Raw genomic sequence first — 21074 nt, forward strand, 5'->3', positions numbered from 1 at the left:
GAGGGGAGTCCAGAGAGTAGGAGGTTGCAGTAGTCGAGGCGGGAGATGATAAGGGCATGCACTAGCGTTTTTGCAGTGTTGCGGTCAAGGAAAGCACGGATCCGGGAAATATTTTTGAGTTTGAGACGACAGGAGGAGGCAAGGGCTTGGATATGTGGCTTGAAAGAGAGGGCAGAGTCGAGGATCACCCCGAGGCACCGGGCGTGTGGGACTGGGGATAGTGAGCAGCCATTGACATTGATGGATAGGTCTGGTGGAGGGGTAGAGTGAGATGGGGGAAAGATGATGAATTCTGTTTTGTCCATGTTCAGTTGTAGAAAGCGAGCAGAAAAGAAGGCTGAAATGGCAGACAGACAGTGCGGGATTTTGGTAAGCAAGGAGGAGAGGTCAGGTCCGGAGAGGTAGATCTGCGTGTCGTCAGCGTAGAGATGGTACTGCATACCGTGGGATTCTATGAGCTGTCCCAGGCCGAAAGTGTAGATGGAGAAGAGTAGGGGTCCTAGAACAGAGCCTTGAGGAACACCGACTGACAAGGGGCGAAGTGAGGAGGTGGTGTGGGGGAGGGAGACACTGAATGTTCGGTCTGTCAGATATGACGAGATCCAGGAAAGGGCCAAGTCTGTGATGCCAAGGGATGAGAGGATTTGTAGCAAAAGGGAGTGATCTACAGTGTCAAAGGCAGAAGACAAGTCCAGGAGAAGGAGGACAGAGTAGTGTCGCTTGCTCCTGGCAGTTAGTAGGTCATTGGTGACTTTAGTTAGGGCAGTTTCAGTTGAGTGATGGGAACGGAAGCCTGATTGTAACCGATCAAAGAGGGAGCAGGAGGAGAAGTGGGAGGACAGTTCAAGATGGACGTGTTGCTCCAGCAATTTGGAGGCATAAGGGAGAAGAGATATTGGGCGATAGCTAGACACAGAGGATGGGTCGAGGGAGGGCTTTTTGAGGATGGGTGTGATCTTGGCATGCTTGAAGGATGAGGGAAAGACACCTGTTGTGAGTGAGAGGTTGAAGAGGTGCTTTAGGGTTGGGATGAAGACCGTGGAAAGGTTAGGGATGAGGTGGGATGGGAGCGGGTCAAGCGTGCAGGTGGTGAGGTGTGATCTTGACAGGAGGGTGGAGAGCTGATCTTCTGTCATGGTGGAGAAGCTGGTTTTGGAGGAGCAGGGTTGAGCAGCTAAGAGGGGCAGTGGGCGCTGTGGGCCAAAGCTTTCTCTGATCGTATCGATCTTCTGTTTAAAGAAAGAGGCGAAGTCATCAGCAGAAATGAGGGGGGAGGGAGGAGGTGCGGGGGGACGGAGTAGAGAATTGAAAGTGTTGAAAAGCTGTTTAGGGTTGTGGGACAGGGAGGATATGAGGGATGAGAAGTAAGTTTGTTTTGCGGCAGTGAGCGCAGACTTGAAGCTGGCGAGGGACTGCTTGTATGCAGTGAAGTGGTCGGCAGAGTGGGATCGCTTCCATCTCCGCTCAGCAATCCTGGAAGCCCGTCTCAATTCTTTGGTCAGGCTGGTCAGCCAGGGCTGCCTGTTAATTGTACGAGTTTTACTATGCATGAGTGGGGCGGCCGAATCGAGTGTTGTTGTTATTGTGGTGTTATAAAAAGTGGCAGCAGCATCTGTGTCATGAAGGGAAGCTATGTCTGTGAGAGGGAGAAGGGACTCAGAGAGTGATTGTAAGTTGAGATGTTTGAGATTTCTGCGAGGGTGAGTGAGTTTGTAGAGTGGGGGTTGCACACTAATAATGGCCCGTAAGTCCGCAACGGACACTGTCGCTCCCTGAGTTGTTTCCTTAAAACAGTCTTTGCACAGTTTTTTGGGGTATGAGTCCGGAAGGGGCTGGCTACACAAGGCACATTCCTTATGCTTGGATTTTTGTCGTTTTTTAGACTGGGCGTAATAAGTAGCGAGAGAGAGAGAAAAGAGAGAGAAATAGGGAGACAGCGTCAGCTTAATAGGCAGAGTTTAAACACTCACCCAGTGAAGCGAATAGTACCGGATCAGAAGGCCGAGATCCTGTTCTGGAACCGTCACTCTTACGAGCGGACTCCGAGGATCCTTTGGTGTGATCTTTGGTGGGGGGCACTGGGTCTCCAGCTGTGGGGTCCATGGCACCTGGGGATGACATCTCTGCATCGCCGCATTATTGTTTCTGGGCGTTTTTAAATAGTGCGCCCTTTTTTTTTTTTTCCCCGCTGCGCAATGCGTATGCGCGGGTCGCCGCTGGCTCCCCCGCCCCAGATCCGGCCTAGGCGCCCCGGAAGTGCTCCTTCAGTTCTGGGGTAGCCAGTATTGCGGCGGTCGGCGCATGCGCGGCCCGGGGTTCAGCGCCGGACCGCAATGGAGGATCTCTTACCCGGCTCCTGGCCGCACCGCACGCAGGAGAAGACGCCGGGCGGCCCTCCCCGGACCCGGCCGTCTGCTCTATCCACCAGCCGAGGAGGGAGCCGTCTAACGGAACTCCCCCGACGCTGCTTCTGAGCTGCAGCCCCTGCCGTTCTCACGGACACCGCACAGGCGGCATGCTAGCCCAGGTACGTGTAGTCGTCCTGTCGTTCCTGGATTGTTCCCGCAGGAACAGGAAACCTAAACTGAGGAGGAGAGGCGGACCGCCCCCTTTTATTTCTCGGTAGGTTTCCTGTTCCTGCGGGGCGGATCCCTCTCTCTAGTGGGGTGCTGTCGTGGCGAAAGGGAAAACACAATTGTAGCCCTGCATCATGCTGGGAAGACTGAATCTGCAATAGGCAAGCAGCTTGGTGTGATGAGATCAACTGTGGGAGCAATAATAAGAAAATGGAAGACATACAAGACCACTGATAATCTCCCTCGATCTGGGGCTCCATGCAAAATCTCCCCCCATAGGGTCAAAATGATCAAAAGAACAGTGAGCAAAAATCCCAGAACCACACGGGGGGGCCTAGTGAATGACCTGCATAAAACTGGGACCACAGTAACAAAGGCTACCATCAGCAATACACTACGCCACCAGGGATTCAGATCCTGCACTGCCAGACATGTTCGGGTCCGTCTGAAGTTTGCTAGAGAGCACTTGGATTATCCAAAAGACAGAAGAGTATTGGGAGAATGTCATATGGTCTGATGGAACCAAAGTAGAACTGTTTGGTAGAAACAAAACTAGTAGAGTTTGGAGGAGACAGAATGCCGAGTTGCATCCAAAGAACACCATACCTACTGTGAAGCATGGGGGTAGCAACATCATGCTTTGGGTCTGTTACTCTGCAAATGGACCAGGACGACTGATCCGGGTACATGAAAGAATGAATGGGGCCATGTATCATGAGATTTTGAGTGCAAGCCTCCTTCTATCAGCAAGGGCATTGAAGATGAAATGCGGATGGGTCTTTCAGCATGATAATAATCCCAATCACATTACCAGGGCAACAAAGGAGTGGCTTCGTAAGGAGCATATGAAGGTCCTGGAGTGGCTTAGCCAGTCTCCAGATCTCAACTCCATAGAAAGCCTTTGGAGGGAGTTGAAAGTTCGTGTTGCCCAGCGACAGGCCCAAAACATCTCTGATCTAGAGGAGATCTGCTTGGAGGAATGGGCCAAAATACCACCAACAATGTGTGTCAACCTTGTGAATAGTAACAGAAAAGGTTTGACCACTGCCATTACCAACAAAGGATATATAACAAAATATTGAGATGAACTTTTGTTAATGACCAAATACTTACAGCCACCATAATTTGCTAAATAAATCTTGCCAAATCAGACAAGGTGATTTTCTGGATTTCTTTTCACATTTTGACTCTCATAGTTGTGGTCTACCTATGATGTCAATTACAGGCCTCTCTCATCTTTTTTGAAGTGGGAGAACTTGCACAAATTGGTGGCTGACTAAATACTTTTTTTCTCCACTGTACAGTATTTTTGGACCATAAGACGCATTTTCCCCCCTCCCCCTCAAATTTTGGGGGGGGAAATGGGGGTGCGTCTTATGGTCAGAATTTACTTACAAATCCTGTGGTGGCAGTCGCGATGCAGCCTCACTTCCCAGGCTGGTGAGGCTGTGGTGAAGCACTGGCGGGGCTCTGTGGTGTGGCAGCGAGGCTCTCTCATTTTCCCAGAGGCTGCCATATCACAGCAATAAAGCTTCAGGGGCCTCCAGGCTTTGACTAAATGCCAGCAGAGCAACCCCACATGGCACAGAGCCCCGCCGCCGCCACACCACAGTCGCCCCACCAGCCTGCGATGGGATTTTTAAGAGGCCACCGCACCAGCCTGGACTACCGAAAGACCTTTGTGACCACTCCTCAACCAGTACCGATCCCTTTCTGGTAAGCTGAATTCGGACTGTAAGACGGACCCCCATTTGACACATTTTTTCCCTATTTTCCTTCTGAAAATTTGGGGTACGTCTTATGGTCCAGTTCAACTTATAGTCCGAAAAATACAGTATATACACAGTATATATAAATGTATTATACACTATATATCGTGGGTGAAAGAAGTATTGAAGACATTGGCAATTTCCTAAATAAATATACTTCTAAAAGGTGCTATTAGCATGAAATTCTCACCAGATGTCGGTAACAACACATCAAATCCACACTGGCAAATAAACCAAACATTAAATTATGTGTAAAAATTAGAAATGACACCTGGAAAAAAGTATAGAACACATGAAAAAAAAGAAATGCAAAAAGCTATGAAAAGTCATGACACCAGCTGAAATCTATCAGTAATTAATTAGAAAGCAATCTTGCCACTTAGTGACAAATAATATTAGTTTCTTTAAACTGATGGCCTATAAAAAAAAAGGTGCCCCATTACCAAGGTGTCACACAAGAAACCTCTCACGATGGGCAACATCAGTGAGCTGTCTCAAGACCTTCACAGCCTTATTGTTCCAAAACATACTGATGGCATTAGTTACTGAAAAATGTATTAACAATTGAAGGTTCCAGTGAACACTGCATGGGCCATAGCCATAAGTATAAAGAACATAATGTCACCATAAACCGGCCACGACCAGGTGCTCCCAACTTTTCAGACAGGAGAGAAAAGAATTATAAGAAGAGTTGTCCAAGAGTCAATGGCCACCTGCGAAAAGCTTCAGAAAGACCTGTAATCAGCAGGTACAATTGTTTCAAAGAAAACTAGAAGTAATGCAGTCAATCTCCATGGCCTGTATGCATGTTCATCATGCAAGACTCAGCTTTGTGTCCGCTTTGTGAACCTTTCTGATTCTCAAATGTTGGATCAATGGAGGGTATGGAACCTAGCATCTTCACCAATCAGCTGTATTTTAGCTCTGGGCTGAGCCAGATGCAAGCAGACGTAGGGCAGTCAGTTCTGTTCACTGTGCAGTGGTTGCTGCCAAGAGTTGCAACTCAGCTCCTATTAAGGCTATGTGCACCCGTTGCGGATTAGACTTAGGAATTCCTGGTGCGGATTCTGCATCTCTTGGCAGAAAACGCAGGTGCGGATTTGATGCATTTTTTGTGCGGTTTTGCTGTGGATTTTGTGTGGATTTTTTGCTGATTTACTGCGTTTTTTTACCCCTGCAGATTTCTATAATGAACGGGTACAAAAACGCTGCAGATCCGCAAAAAAAGTAGTAACATGCTACTCCTTTTAATCCGAAGCGTTTCCGCATGGAATTTTCCGCACCATTAGCACAGCATTTTTTTTTTACCATTGATTTACATTGTACTGTAAATCACTTGCGGATCTGCAGCGTTTCTGCACCGCAAAAAAACAATGCGGATCCGCAACGTGTGCACATACCCTTAAGCTGCAGTTTTCATCAGCGGTCACTACACTATTAATAATAGACTACTAATAATGCCATGTTTTTCTGGCTTTGTTCACTATTTGCATTTGTCTGCCACCAGAGCAAAAAGCAGCTGATCGGTGTGGGCGTTGGGCCTCTATGAGCGGATATTGATGACCCATCCTAAGGAAAGGTCATCAAAATCATGGCTAGACATCCCCTTTAAAGGGGTTGTCCAGTCCAAATTGGTAAGTCTGCAATCACTCTGTGACTGCAGACTCATGAATCTCCCCTTTAGCCAGTTTCTGCGAACGGTTGTGATGTATGCGTTATACATACTCCTGGCCAGAGTCTGTCCTGTCAGGGGTATGTATAACGCAGATGTACCCTCCGGTGCCAACTTAGAAACCAGCAAATCCTCACAGCGCACAGTGTGTGCCCCAGGTGTATTCATAATACTGCAGTCACCCAGAACGTTCGCAGACTTTTTGATTTGGACTGGAAAATGTCCAAGCCAGACAACCCTCAACTTACAGAGTGTAGGAGGCTACATGGGTTCTAAAATCACAGGCCTCAGTAATGATCTGACTGAGATGGCACAATATGAGGAATACATTCTACATCTACATATTTTTATAATATATATCACTAGTGTTGGCTTCTGACAGCCTTGAGAATATTGACTATTAATGCTACCACACTCGGTATAGTATTAGCTTTGCCATTATTGTCCTGTAGAGCAAAAAAAAAACAGCTTAGACTGACTGGATGTGGGAGAAGTTTGTTGTCATGTCATACTACTCTGTACAATGTCAACTCGATACGCGAGCTATACAATGCCCCAATATCACTGCTGTTTACTTCTGCACAGAATTGCACTTCATTTTCATATATTGGAAGCATTACAGTTTCGGCGGAGGTTATTCATCTTTAGTTTGTTACTTGAACAGACTGCTTTAACAACTTGTCCATGGCCTGACATTAACTCCTAAAGCATAACATTCTCCTTTTTATGATGTGCACTGACCAATGACGTGGCACTAACAGTAGCTGCATAGTTGAAGAGCATTTCAAAACCTTCCCCTCCCAATCCTAAAAAAAAAAAAAAAAAAAAAAAAAAAAAAATCTACCGTATGTGACAAAAAATAAGGCCTCAATCACAACTCCTAAAAGAGTTATTACTTTATATGAACACATCTTTTTCTACTCAAATTCATCAGATTCAGTAAATTTGGCAAAAATCGCAGGGACTCTAATTACTCTGAAAAAATATCCATAAAACTCTGAGGTCTCCTAGGATTTTATCCAACCCCTTTCAATCTCTTTGCCTGAAACCCAGCCTTAGTAATGTCAAAGTGACTTCACCATAGAAAAAGAATGGTAACCATATAGTAACCAACAGCCCATTTACTAAGTGCATTGACACACTGTTTAATTATTTTTTTTTTTATTAAAAATGGGGTCCAAAAATTATCCCTCAGTCATTAGTGATCAGGTAGACAGTTCTGTACAGAACACAGACTTGAACTGACAGTGACATAGTCTAGAACCGGATCTGTATTCTCACCACAAATGTGAGTGCCAGAAGCAAAAGTTCAATTGTGTCCCACATTTTGTAACACTAGTGGCCGGACGGCTGGTGCCAGTGGTGTTGTTACTTCTGCTCTTTGTTAATTTTTTTAAAACTCCCATCCCAAAATAAATGCTAGGTAGGTACATGAGCAAAAATCCAGTACCTGCAACAGGGCTATATTGATGTGACATGTGTGGACGTAAAGTTTGACTAGTAAAGCATGAAAAAAAATATGTTTGTGACACTCACACTTTGTGAGATACAGTTAAAAAATAAAAATAGTAGATGCATAACATAGGTGACAGTGACTAAACTTCTAAATTAAAACAGCATAAAATCCACACTTGTGTGTATCTTGTAAAACAGCGTGAGTAGTCTATTAGTATTACCTTTTTTAATGAAAGTTTAAATACACGATTTTTGGGCCCGTGTCTATAAAGCCATGATTCTATGGTATTCAGTCGCAGTTATATGTCTGGATTTTACAGAATTTTCAGGTGTCTTTTTTTTTTTTTTTTTTTTTTTTAAACAGTTATTCCTTCTTTACAAAAAAAACAAAATGACTGCAGGAGAAATTAAAAACTTAGTACAATTGCTTATGAGAAGCAAAACACAGACTTCAATTTTTTTTATTATAACTATTGTGCCATCTTGCTTCTGCTTTCTAATGCATTATGAATTTAAGAAAAAAAAAATGAGCAATTGTAATTTAAATGCAGGAAGACAGATGCCAGTTAGATATCCCTAATCAATAAATCACTGTCAAATTGTAAATTGTTCAAATTCGCTGAAAGCTGCAAATTTCAACTCACATTTTGCATGAAACTGATTTGATTATCTCTAGTTGTTACTCTGATAAAACCTAGCATCCATCTTTTTTTCGGTTGCATTCTTATGGAGTAAACTGCAAAATGATCCATACAGAAATACAGTTTAGGACTTACTGAATAAAAGGAGATACAGGATGGTCTGTACACACAATATACCCGGAATATAGCCAGGACACTGAAACATTGTAGCAAATTACAGATGTTACAGCAGTTACCTGTTATCTTAACAGTCAAGGTCTTACGCTATAAACAGAGCACTATGTCTCTCTCTGCTATTCCCGCAGCACGGCTGCTCTAATGCTAGTACTACACGCAATGTGCACAGCACCATGAAGTTTGTGACCCTGCACCTAAAGATTGTCACTGTGGGTGCATTGCGACCATGTTGAAAAATCAAACACTGCTGGATCTTTGGTCTTTACTGCCATAATCCCCATGCAACGCAATACACACACGACTTAAAAGGGGCAGCCCCACTACTTTTTAACCAGAGCTGTGGAGTCTGAACCGGCGTCCATTTTTGGTGGAGTCGGTATAAAACGGACTGACTCCGACAATATATAATACATTGGGTACAGTAGAACAATGCAGGATGTGATGTAAATGTCATGAGAATATGGGAAAGTTCTGAAATGTCCTATAAATGTCTGTTCTATTCCTGATCTAAGGATCTCGGCTGTTAGTTGGAATTAATTAGTGCTGAACTTTATGCACATGCTCAGTGACCAGTGCTGTGGAGTTGGAGTCAGGGAAATTGAGGAGTCCGTGGTTTGGCTTACAGACTCCACAGCCCTGTTTTTAACTGCCCCACATAATATCTTAAAAAACAAAACACTATACTCATCTCCCAGACAAGCGCCGCCCCTGAGGGGTTAGTGCTGCAGCTCTTGGTGGTCACATGTCTTATGTCACAAGACCCTGCAGCCAATTAGCAGCAGTTGATTGGCTGCAGAGCTCTCAGTTCCATTACAGAGAAGTTCTGTGTTCACCGTTACGTCAACGGAGCAGTCGAGCTTCACAGAAGTATGAAAGCTGAAGCTGATCAGCAATGTCATGAGACTGCCAGGAAGCAAAGAACAGGCAGTGCAGGAGAGCCACCTGTACGGTAGGCAAGTACTAATATATATATATATATATATATATATATATATATATATATATATATATATATATATATATATATATAACCTCACTGATTTTTGTTTTTCAAAGCTAAATTATCTGTTTTCCTACAGCAATCGGTCTGACGAAGGTCTGAGTGTCAGGCTGAAGCATTACCAGTACTGGATTGTGGCTCCTAATAAACAGCGGGAGTGCAGCACTTTAGCGCAGTAGCATGATGGCGCTGTTCAGACATCGCCTGCTGCATCTGGGCGGCAGATGATGGATCTGGTCTGGCCATGTCATCCACTCCTCAGATGAGAACAAGACAAGAACGTACAGGTTTGCAGCCTGTGAATATAAACGAGTCTCGCTCACTGACAGCAAACTAATTTCCTAAAAATGATGACGTAAACCACAAAAATAACGAGGCAGCGTTAGTCATCAAACGTATAGGACACTAATTTTGTTTTTTAAGCACAAACTATTAAAATATTACTAAAATGATTCCTTTAGTGGCTAACCTGTCTGGGGATGGGGCCTCTGTGTGCTGAAAAAAATGCAAATACAATTTGTTTCTGCTTCTATCCAGTCCCTCATTAATATTAAACTGACACTGTAAAACATTTAATGAGGAAATTTATCAACATGGAGTGTGACAAGAGTGACTTGGCCTAATGTTTACTCCAACAACTGTCCATTGTGGCCAGATGGTAAAACAGTGGTCAGTTACTTTATGATTTTACAGCCTGAGCGATATGGCAGTCCATATGTTACCCTGTGCCGGGGCACGGACACATTAACCAGGGCAGATAAAGGCCATTGTGCTCCGTGTAACCCTTCATCATACGTGAGGCATGCAAAGTGAGCGAGCCTGAAGGCAAATAGCTGCTTCAGTCAGAGAGATCCTATACAGGGGTTAAACGAGGACACAGACCGCACACAATTCCACCATCATGGGGAAACGGTTTTCCTCCAATGTCTAGGACTTACACATTGTACACTGCAGACACAGCAGAGACGAGTCGCTCAGGTCACATCACTCCTGGTGCGTTATCAAAACTTTTACAATGCAAGTAATAACCGCATGACTGGCAGCCAGACATCAGCCGCACAAACGCTGCAAACCCATCAAAAGACAAATGCTCCACTACAGCGCTATAACCAACGTATGCAGCTAACCCCTTCACTACCCAGCCATTTTAGATTTTCATTTATTCCTCCCCTTCTTCCAAGAGCCATAACTTTGTTATTTGTCTGGCCATATGGGGGCTTGGTTTTTTTTGCAAGACGAGTTGTACTTTTGAACGACACCGTTTATTTTTACCATATAGTGTATCAGAAAGCAGGGGAAAAAAAAAAACATTCCAAATGCAGAGAAATTGCAAAAAAGTGTAATTCCACAATTGCTTTCTGGGATTTCTATTTATCATATTCACTATATGATAACACTGACCTGGAAAGATGATTCTCCAGGTGAATAAGAATACGCCCAAACCAAACATTTCTTTTAATATATATATATATATATATATATATATATATATATATATATATATATATATATATATATATATATAATATATATAATATTTTGCTTTTACCACCATTTTCCTAGACCCACAGCATTTACATTTTTGGAATATGGGGCTATGTGATAACTTTCAACTTGAGCTGACGTTTGTATTGATACCATTTGGGGCAGATATGATGTTTTGATCTCATCTTATTGCAATTTTGAAGTGCCCAAAAAAAAAAAAAATATATACAGTGGGGCAAAAAAGTATTTAGTCAGTCAGCAATAGTGCAAGTTCCACCACTTAAAAAGATGAGAGGCGTCTGTAATTTACATCATAGGTAGACCTCAACTATGGGAGACAAACTGAGAAAAAAAAATCCAGAAAATCACATTGTCTGTTTTTTTATCATTTTATTTGCATATTATGGTGGAAAATAAGTATTTGGTCAGAAACAAAATTTCATCTCAATACTTTGTAATATATCCTTTGTTGGCAATGACAGAGGTCAAACATTTTCTGTAAGTCTTCACAAGGTTGCCACACACTGTTGTTGGTATGTTGGCCCATTCCTCCATGCAGATCTCCTCTAGAGCAGTGATGTTTTTGGCTTTTCACTTGGCAACACGGACTTTCAACTCCCTCCAAAGGTTTTCTATAGGGTTGAGATCTGGAGACTGGCTAGGCCACTCCAGGACCTTGAAATGCTTCTTACGAAGCCACTCCTTCGTTGCCCTGGCGGTGTGCTTTGGATCATTGTCATGTTGAAAGACCCAGCCACGTTTCATCTTCAATGCCCTTGCTGATGGAAGGAGGTTTGCACTCAAAATCTCACGATACATGGCCCCATTCATTCTTTCATGTACCCGGATCAGTCGTCCTGGCCCCTTTGCAGAGAAACAGCCCCAAAGCATGATGTTTCCACCACCATGCTTTACAATAGGTATGGTGTTTAATGGATGCAACTCAGTATTCTTTTTCCTCCAAACACGACAAGTTGTGTTTCTACCAAACAGTTCCAGTTTGGTTTCATCAGACCATAGGACATTCTCCCAAAACTCCTCTGGATCATCCAAATGCTCTCTAGCAAACTTCAGACGGGCCCGGACATGTACTGGCTTAAGCAGTGGGACACGTCTGGCACTGCAGGATCTGAGTCCATGGTGGCGTAGTGTGTTACTTATGGTAGGCCTTGTTACATTGGTCCCAGCTCTCTGCAGTTCATTCACTAGGTCCCCCCGCGTGGTTCTGGGATATTTGCTCACTGTTCTTGTGATCATTCTGACCCCACGGGGTGGGATTTTGCGTGGAGCCCCAGATCGAGGGAGATTATCAGTGGTCTTGTATGTCTTCCATTTTCTAATTATTGCTCCCACTGTTGATTTCTTCACTCCAAGCTGGTTGGCTATTGCAGATTCAGTCTTCCCAGCCTGGTGCAGGGCTACAATTTTGTTTCTGGTGTCCTTTGACAGCTCTTTGGTCTTCACCATAGTGGAGTTTGGAGTCAGACTGTTTGAGGGTGTGCACAGGTGTCTTTTTATACTGATAACAAGTTTAAACAGGTGCCATTGCTACAGGTAATGAGTGGAGGAAAGAGGAGACTCTTAAAGAAGAAGTTACAGGTCTGTGAGAGCCAGAAATCTTGATTGTTTGTTTCTGACCAAATACTTATTTTCCACCATAATATGCAAATAAAATGATAAAAAAACAGACAATGTGATTTTCTGGATTTTTTTTTCTCAGTTTGTCTCCCATAGTTGAGGTCTACCTATGATGTAAATTACAGACGCCTCTCATCTTTTTAAGTGGTGGAACTTGCACTATTGCTGACTGACTAAATACTTTTTTGCCCCACTGTATATATAAAATTTAAAATGTTGGTGTTCAGATTTTTTTTCCCTCGCTACGCTGTTTACCAATTGGATTAATTTATCTTGCATGTTGATAGATAGGACATTTCTGAAAGCAGCGATACCAAATGTGTACTTAATGGCAGCAGGATGCAATTGGTTAACAGCCGCGTGTGGAGCACCGTTCCACCCGCGGCTGTTAGAGGAACTTGATGGCTGATTAAATCATCCATTAATTTAGATTGTGAGCCCCAACGGGGACAGCGATGATGATGTGTGCAAACTGTAAAGCGCTGCGGAATATGTTAGCGCTATATAAAAATAAATATTATTATTATTATCCATCAAGTGCGGAGAAAGATGTGGGCTTAGTATGCAAGCAAACATTAAAGGCAGGGACAGTTACTTTCATGTACATCAGAGATAGCGAGAAAGTTAAATATGGAAAATTGGAAAGATCTAAGACTGACGCACGCAACCCAAGTCAAGGGGTATTTGTTAGAAACCAAATACTTAAAGAATACGGCCTCATTCACACATCTGTGTTTTACCACGTACGTGAAAAATGGTACCAATGTCAGTGATTTGGATCAGGGTGTCATCCATTACGGCCCATGTGTCCATTTTTACCATCAACGTCAACGTCATCAGTATTTTTTGCTGATGGATAAATAACAAAGTTTCTCCTAGACTTTGTCATTTTACAAATTTACAGCATACAGATGGCATCCGTGTGCGCTATGTGTTTTTCACAGACCAATTACGTGTATTGGTCCTTTTCATCCGTGATACCGGGGGGGGAAAAAAAAAAAAACGGACATGTGCCTAAGTTTTACCTGGACATGTGAACAGTCCCATAGACTATGATGGCTATGTTCTGCATCCATGAAAAAAAAGCGGATAGAACACGTACAAGCAACATGGATGTGTGAATGAGGACCAACTCATCTTAATGCTTTCATAAATCAATAGTTCACACGAGAATAAGCAACTTTGTAATACATCTTATCAGACAAATCTTCCTTCTCCTGGACTGATCTTTCGCTATCTATTCATGGGTAAAATCGGTGTTGAGCGAAGACAGATTTTACCCATGAACTGAGAGTGACCGATCAGCCTAGGAAGAGAGAGAAGTAGATTGTAATATTTTATTAGAGAAAATGGTTGCAATGTGTCCTAAGGAGCTATGAAAAGAAATGTAAATTAAGACGACGGTTATTCTAAGGGCTTGTGCACACGTTGCAGATTTGGCGCATTTTTTGCAGATTTTGATGCCAGCAAAGTGAATGAGAAGCCTGAAGTGTCAGGCACACGCTGAGTATTTTGGTGCAGAAAATAATCGGCAGAATGTCAATTCTCTGTGTGTTTTTAATGCCAAGAGCTGCAATAACGGTGCCGACATTACTCAACGTGTGCACGGTCCCTAAGAATATTAGTGAAATGATAGAAATGCATCAAAAGGAAGACAGTGAGTGCTCTGTAATCCTGGATCACATTATCGGGCATTTCTATAGAGCACATAACTGCCATAGGAGCTTTACTGAAGATGTCGATTCTCTTACTATATTATGCGGTATAAATAGGGACGCCATGGAGGATCACAAGGTCTCCACGTGCCAGCACCTCCGATGGTGGCATCTTCCATTACCTGTAGGGGAGAATACCCCCCATACATATGGTGCCCGACAGCCTGAAAGCAGCTGACATTGATGAGCATTGTTGCCTCCGTGCACTGCCGGGCACACGGGTCCCAAGCGCATGAGCCCGCCGACTCACTGTCATAACCTAAGGCGGCATGTGGATAATTTAAGTGAGCTGGCAGGCAATCCACCATTAGGGGCACCCAACCGTATCACAAGTCACTGCCTGTTCTGCGGTGCAGCACCCTCCTATGGATCACTCTGCACCTCTGTCTCATTCACGGGGAATGTTAGCGACTAGAAACCAGCACTGAAAACGGATAAGGATACTTACCAATACCAACCAATCATATTGCTGCTTTCATTTTCCAGAGGGCCTCTGAAAAACGAGAGCTGGAACCCGATAGGTTGCTGTAGGCAACTTTCACTTTTTTTCTAGTTCTAGTTTGGAGCTATTATAAAATATTATAATGAGCTCATCCTACTTTATTACACTTATTAGAAGTAATTCAAATACATAATTTAGCTTCTCTTTTTTATCAAGTCATATACGATACAGCATGGAGAAGAGGCCAGGCAGCGCTGAGCGAGGGTTCAATCACATGCCTGTCTGCACAGTAGTCCTTTGATTACTAATTTCTTGTGGTGCTCGATGCGGACGACCCTTTAACCCCTCTGTGTCTGACATGTCAGCAGATCATTGCCTTCAAGTATATATAAAAAAAAATCTATTTATTGAAAAAGATTAAAGCATTAATGGGCGGAATAAAATATGGGAAGACGCAGCGGCACATGTGGTATGGTAGTCGGGGTCTCTTTTATAGGACCGTTCGATAATCTGGCACTTGACTGGCCCCCGATAATGCGACAATAACAGAATTACACTATATCTACGGCTGTCGGCAGTGAATGTGCCATAGTCCATACGCTGCCATGCATTGGAATATGCCTCCATTATTTTATTTTTTCACAGAATCAAATCTGTGGACCTCAGAGGTATACAGGGGTGCAGCTTGGGCTCGCAGATATTTGATACGTATCCTAAATACCGCATTGATTAAAAAAAAAAAAAAAATGTGATATACTTTTTTTTTTTTTTTTCTATTAATTCGGTATTTAGGATACGTATCAAATCTCAAACTCTGGCGGGGCCCAACTTTTATATGTGCAGCATTCCTTCATTTTAATACTGCCTGTATTCGCCTCTTTACCTTCACAACCTATGGTTACATGTCGTATTATTTGTTTTTGGCTTTTTTAATGAGCCAAAAAACATGAAGTAATGTGGGCATGTCATAGACCCATTTTCTGGGTAACAAGTCACAATGTCCTATTTGAAAAACTATTTACAAACTATAATAAATGTAACAATTAGAATAAAAATAGAAACTTGTCAACAATTTAAAAAAAAAAAAATTAAAACTTAAATCATTGATTAATATGAGCAGGGCGGTTTTGCCTAAATTATACATATGCAGTAATGTAGGCAGACATTGAACAAGTCAGAATATAAATATCGATAACTGTACCACTGATTAGATACAGCAAAAGTTTAACTCTTTGTGCAAAAACAATGCAGTTATTTTCCTTATAGTCCAATGGAAACCCCAAAATCATACGGTTCTGCTCTACAGCACTGAGTAAACTCCTATAGATCCAGGCAGGATATCATTCACAGTCAAAAAATACTGAATAATTACAAAGCATGGGAGGAATGTCTTGTGGCAGTCTCATGCAAATACTATGCAGAGCTTCCATGGGTTACATAGCAAGCTCAGCTCTGCTATATCTGCACCATACATAATGCATCCAATCATAACGGACACATCAACAGTTCAGAGACCTCACAACACAACGATGTGGATGTTATTTAACCCTTTCTCCAGGATATATAACCGCAACGTCTTGCAGTCCTGTATTGGTGCAAGATCTGGTTTACTTGAGTTCTTTTTTTTTTTAACTGACAAAATCCGCCACTATTCTCCCCGAAATATATCTGACAAGGGTTTGTACTAGTACAGATAAAAAATAAAAACCGCCATCAAACCCCCCAAAAAGTCCCATGAGCAGCTGCTTTTCCTAATTTTCCTGTGAATGGCCGCTTTCTGGGAGACAACACCTGCTTTCTCCGGCAGCCTGGCTCGCAGCTCTGCTCATTTACTACGAGAGATTCTTGCCGCGGTGCGAAACGGCACAATTATTCCATCCTGAGAGGTAAATACCTATGAGGAATACAGAAATCCAACGCTCCCTGAAGAATCCGACGTCAGCGGACAGATGTTAACGGTGAGAACGATGGAGAGCACAAAACACTACATGTTCCGCACCGGTCGGGTCATCACAGAGCAAACAGACAACTCAGCACAAAAGTTAGAGCCCGGCCCGAACTCCCGCACATCGCTGATATAGCAGAGGCTACGTCATTCACAATCCCACTGTAATATCAGGATGGGTCTGTTTTACATGGGACTGCGGGGAAATCTGTTACATTCTCTCTCGCAGGGCTTCAGTAGCCGCGATGCTGCAGCGATTTCTGCCGCAATTCACCGTAAAAAAAAGTGCAGGGGAACCTTACACATTACCGCCAAAGGGGAAAACGCGCGCAGACACCCACATGCCGTGCCTCTCATATCCGCAACACTCGTCTACTTATACTGGGGAGACTTTCTGCATCATGCGCATGAGGCTTCTTAAAAATATCGGGCATTCTGCCGGCGCTGTGAAATGCAGCAGATTTGTCACGAGTGAATATTCCGCAGAAAACTCCGGCATTTTCCCTACACGGAAACTTATCACTCATTGCAAATCCAGTCAATACATACAGCAAACTAATACACTAAGTCCCAGGGATACCTAGCCCAGGACAGACCCTAGGGACACAACATGGACCTGTGTCTTACATGTAGAAATAGCCATACATTACTGTCTATGTTATTGTGCAGCGATTGGCCACATGTCCTAGTGGCCCACCAAACCCACTTATTGTAATGATTGGCTCTGTGAATATGGACCGTACATGGCCTCTGTGTGCGATCTATAGGAAGTGCAGACGTGTGAATACGGGCTTAGCAGTGACAATTCGGACATCTTTGGCCATCTTTAATTATGCATCAATAAATAATCGAGCTTTAACCTTGTGAGCTGGAATCTGTTACCAATGTTATTCACAATGGGTGAGATACATATATTTCCAAGCATTCTATATTAATGTCGTACACATAGTGACTGTCACTATTCACAATATATGTTTCTCAGCATAACTCACATACGTGTACCAAAAAGCAGAAACTATTTAGTACATTTGCCAACATCTGTGGTTTTCCTAAGGACTTTTGAGAAAACATATTAGTGCTAATAATCTAATAAAATAATTTAATGAATCATTCTAACTCTGAACTATGAAACGACTCAATAACAACTTCAGCCCGGATACAATTGTGTCAATGGCCCCAAACACAGACATCACTTTGTAACTAAATATTACATATGTGCACTAGCAATATTTATAGTGTAAATACAGTATCACACAAACATGGAATCACCATATATAATAATAAAGACAAGGAGACATTTCCAAGTGGCTTCTCTTAATGATCGAGTCCGCCAGAGAGATCCCACAGGACACCTGTACAATGTCATTGCACGCCGGACTACGCTACATAAAGCCATCCAGATACACACAGTCAAATATATACACTTTATAAAGCATCAATTCAAAATCAGAAGCACATAAAGGCTTCCTCTCCCCGCAGCTGTGGAAACGCATAATGCCATGAAACGGTATGGGAAAGGAGGGGGCGTCCCAATGCAATAACTGTGGGCTTTAATCAAACTGTTATTAATTTCTAAGCATTTGGAAAGTCCGTGAAGCAATTTCTGCAGTAGCGTAACGTGCCACATCATATGTATCGCACTTTAATTGTGGATCTGGGAAACACTAGCTGCGTATAATTGGCAGGAATTTAGCCTTCCACGCTGCAATTCAACCATCCAAGAAACGAGCCAATATAATCCATGTACAAAGTAACCGGCATTACCCATCCTGAAGCCACTCTCCAAAGCGGCTATCCCCCTCATGGTGCTCTCGCAGTTGGGGGCTGATGCCAGTCTTGCCATCCCTCCAAGCAGGTGCCCTGTATACACCATGTAAATATTGCATGTGCACAAAAACGCACCCTGTGCGGCACACAGCCCCATACGGCTCCATGATTCCAGAAACTGACGTCCCCATGCGTAAAAACAAATAAAACCCAACACCACTACATGGCAGAAAAATACAAGGACGCAAACATGCATAATACAGTGGCTAAAATACACCCATACTAGAGGCTGGTAGAATGCAGTTAACTCTTTGCGGATTGCCCTAGCTTTATTAGTACATGGCATGCAAACAAAATAACATGCTCTCTTAAAGGGTCCAAGCCAGTGGGATCTATACCTCCCCTGGCCAGCAATGGTTTAGGAGTTTGGGAAAGTCTGCTAGAGAGTGCCGCTCGCTACCTAGGAAAGTCCATGCTGGGCTGGATGCTGCTGGTCGTCCCTGCTGGCTGCTCCTCACTGCCTCCTCTCTCCTTCTCCGGCTGACACACTCCCTGTCTCCCTCTCCTCCTCCTCCTCCCCTCTGCCTTATTCTGGGATTGATTGATTACAATCAGTGACCAAAGGCTGTGACATGGGCATGCACTTGGCTCACAACTGCACCATGAAATCCAGAGTCTGAGGACAGGACAGATATTAATATTATTACACTGCACCAGGGATATGACAGGTTGAGCGATTATTAGGGGGCAAGCTATTAAAGCGCAGCCGGGAAGGGAGGGGGCTTTTTCATATCATTTCTGCACATAGCGGACGAGCTCTATCCTATAATACCACGATCGTTCTTTTCATTAGATTTTTTTTTAACTGCCAGGTAAATTATCTACATTATACCCATTAGTAAATAAAGGTAAATATTTTTTTAAGCTAAAATTTCAATAAGAACACATTGTTTTAAAATTACATTTTTTTTATACCTTTTTTTTATTGTAAACAAAATTTGAAAAATCCACAAATGACATGGAAATATTAAAAGAAATTAGTTATTTTACTAACACGATGCAAATAGTAAGACTTGAATTGGACAAAATATACTGGAAAACAAAAATTAAATGCCAGACGGGGTTAAAAATAAAATCTTGCAAGGGTTTAAGAGATCAAAGCCGTCGCTAAATATTATTTCCATCCTATCCCTGCGCAGCCATATAACACAGTGGTCTTATAGCACAGTGATCCCTACAAAGGATTATTAACCCCTTGCTCGCCCCTCCAGGGTTTTCAATCAAACTTGTGCGTACCGTAACAGGACAGAAATGATAAATAATATAGTTTGGGGTCTTTTTTTTCCCCTGCAGATGTCAATGACTTGCTTTGCGTGACTTATTTTCTTTCTGTTGTTCCACGCCATCCCTCCCTTGGCCCAGGCCTCAGATCAGCAGGATTGTTACAGTCCATGCATACAGTACAGTATATGTGCCCTGTGCATGCAGGAGGAGGCAGGGGATGTGTCTGTATATGACTGCCCAGCCTCCATCACAATAGACATCTCCCTGGGAATATTATTCCATGTGTGCCCCCTCCTCTTGGCCTGATGTGACATTGTAATGCCCCCAGACCTTGCAAAATACATTTCATGCCTTCTGATCCCTGTATTCCACCTGGAAGAAGAGGGGCAGAAAGGAAAGAGAAAGAGGGAATGAGAAAGAGAAGGAAGGAAGAGGGGGAGGGAGAGGGCAGATCATGTCGCTCTCCAATTAATTAGCAAAGGAAAACCCTGCTTCCTAGTACAAGCCCAGTGGTGCCCCCTGCTCTGCCCCCTGCCCTGGGCTGTGATGTGAGGGTGGGGGCACAGCCCTGTCTGCCCCGCTGCTGGCAATGACAAGGCACCTCTAACCCACAGGCTTTGTGTGTTGCTTCTATCTGATTTACATCCCCCTGTGCTATAATGTGGGCTGAGGATGAGGAGTCTTTACCTCGCTGCCTGGGTCCCTGGGCTGCATTCAGTGCTGTGCTGGGAGTTCCTCCATGGCGGCTGGGGGTCGGGAGGTGCTGTCACAAGGAGCAGACAGGGCGAAACCTTCGACCCTGAGGGTCCCCCGGCTGCTCTAGAGTGGAAATGAGAGACTCAGGGAGGAAAATGAGAGCAGCCTCGATCTGAGGAGAGAGCAGAGAGTGCAGTGAGTAGGGGCTGCCACTGGGTCAGGGAGCAGGAGAGGGGCTGCCACTGGGTCAGGGAGCAGGAGAGGGGCTGCCACTGGGTCAGAGAGCAGGAGAGGGGCTGCCACTGGGTCAGAGAGCAGGAGAGGGGCTGCCACTGGGTCAGGGAGCAGGAGAGGGGCTGCCACTGGGTCAGGGAGCAGGAGAGGGGCTGCCACTGGGTCAGGGAGCAGGAGAGGGGCTGCCACTGGGTCAGAGAGCAGGAGAGGGGCTGCCACTGGGTCAGGGAGCAGGAGAGGGGCTGCCACTGGGTCAGAGAGCAGGAGAGGGGCTGCCACTGGGTCAGGGAGCAGGAGAGGGGCTGCCACTGGGTCAGGGAGCAGGAGAGGGGCTGCCACTGGGTCAGGGAGCAGGAGAGGGGCTGCCACTGGGTCAGGGAGCAGGAGAGGGGCTGCCACTGGGTCAGGGAGCAGGAGAGGGGCTGCCACTGGGTCAGAGAGCAGGAGAGGGGCTGCCACTGGGTCAGGGAGCAGGAGAGGGGCTGCCACTGGGTCAGAGAGCAGGAGAGGGGCTGCCACTGGGTCAGGGAGCAGGAGAGGGGCTGCCACTGGGTCAGGGAGCAGGAGAGGGGCTGCCA

General features: G+C 44.2%; 1 protein-coding gene across 4 annotated transcripts in view; it reads right to left on the reverse strand.

Annotated features, from left to right (window-relative positions):
- Positions 1–20436, reverse strand: part of MPPED2 (metallophosphoesterase domain containing 2) — a 289645-nt gene extending 269209 nt beyond the window's left edge. The window contains exon 1 of one of the 4 annotated variants that reach the window (XM_069740571.1): positions 20254–20436. The gene's annotated coding sequence lies outside the window, so the exon portion shown is untranslated. Of the gene's footprint in view, positions 1–16464; positions 16855–18417; positions 18437–18742; positions 18862–20253 lie in introns of those variants that run through there. The other 3 variants (XM_069740572.1, XM_069740574.1, XM_069740573.1) reach the window with 3 other exon arrangements.
- Positions 20437–21074: the final 638 nt, after the last annotated feature.

This window comes from Ranitomeya imitator, chromosome 9, assembly GCF_032444005.1.
Source record: "Ranitomeya imitator isolate aRanImi1 chromosome 9, aRanImi1.pri, whole genome shotgun sequence".
Classification (NCBI taxonomy): Eukaryota; Metazoa; Chordata; class Amphibia; order Anura; family Dendrobatidae; genus Ranitomeya; species Ranitomeya imitator.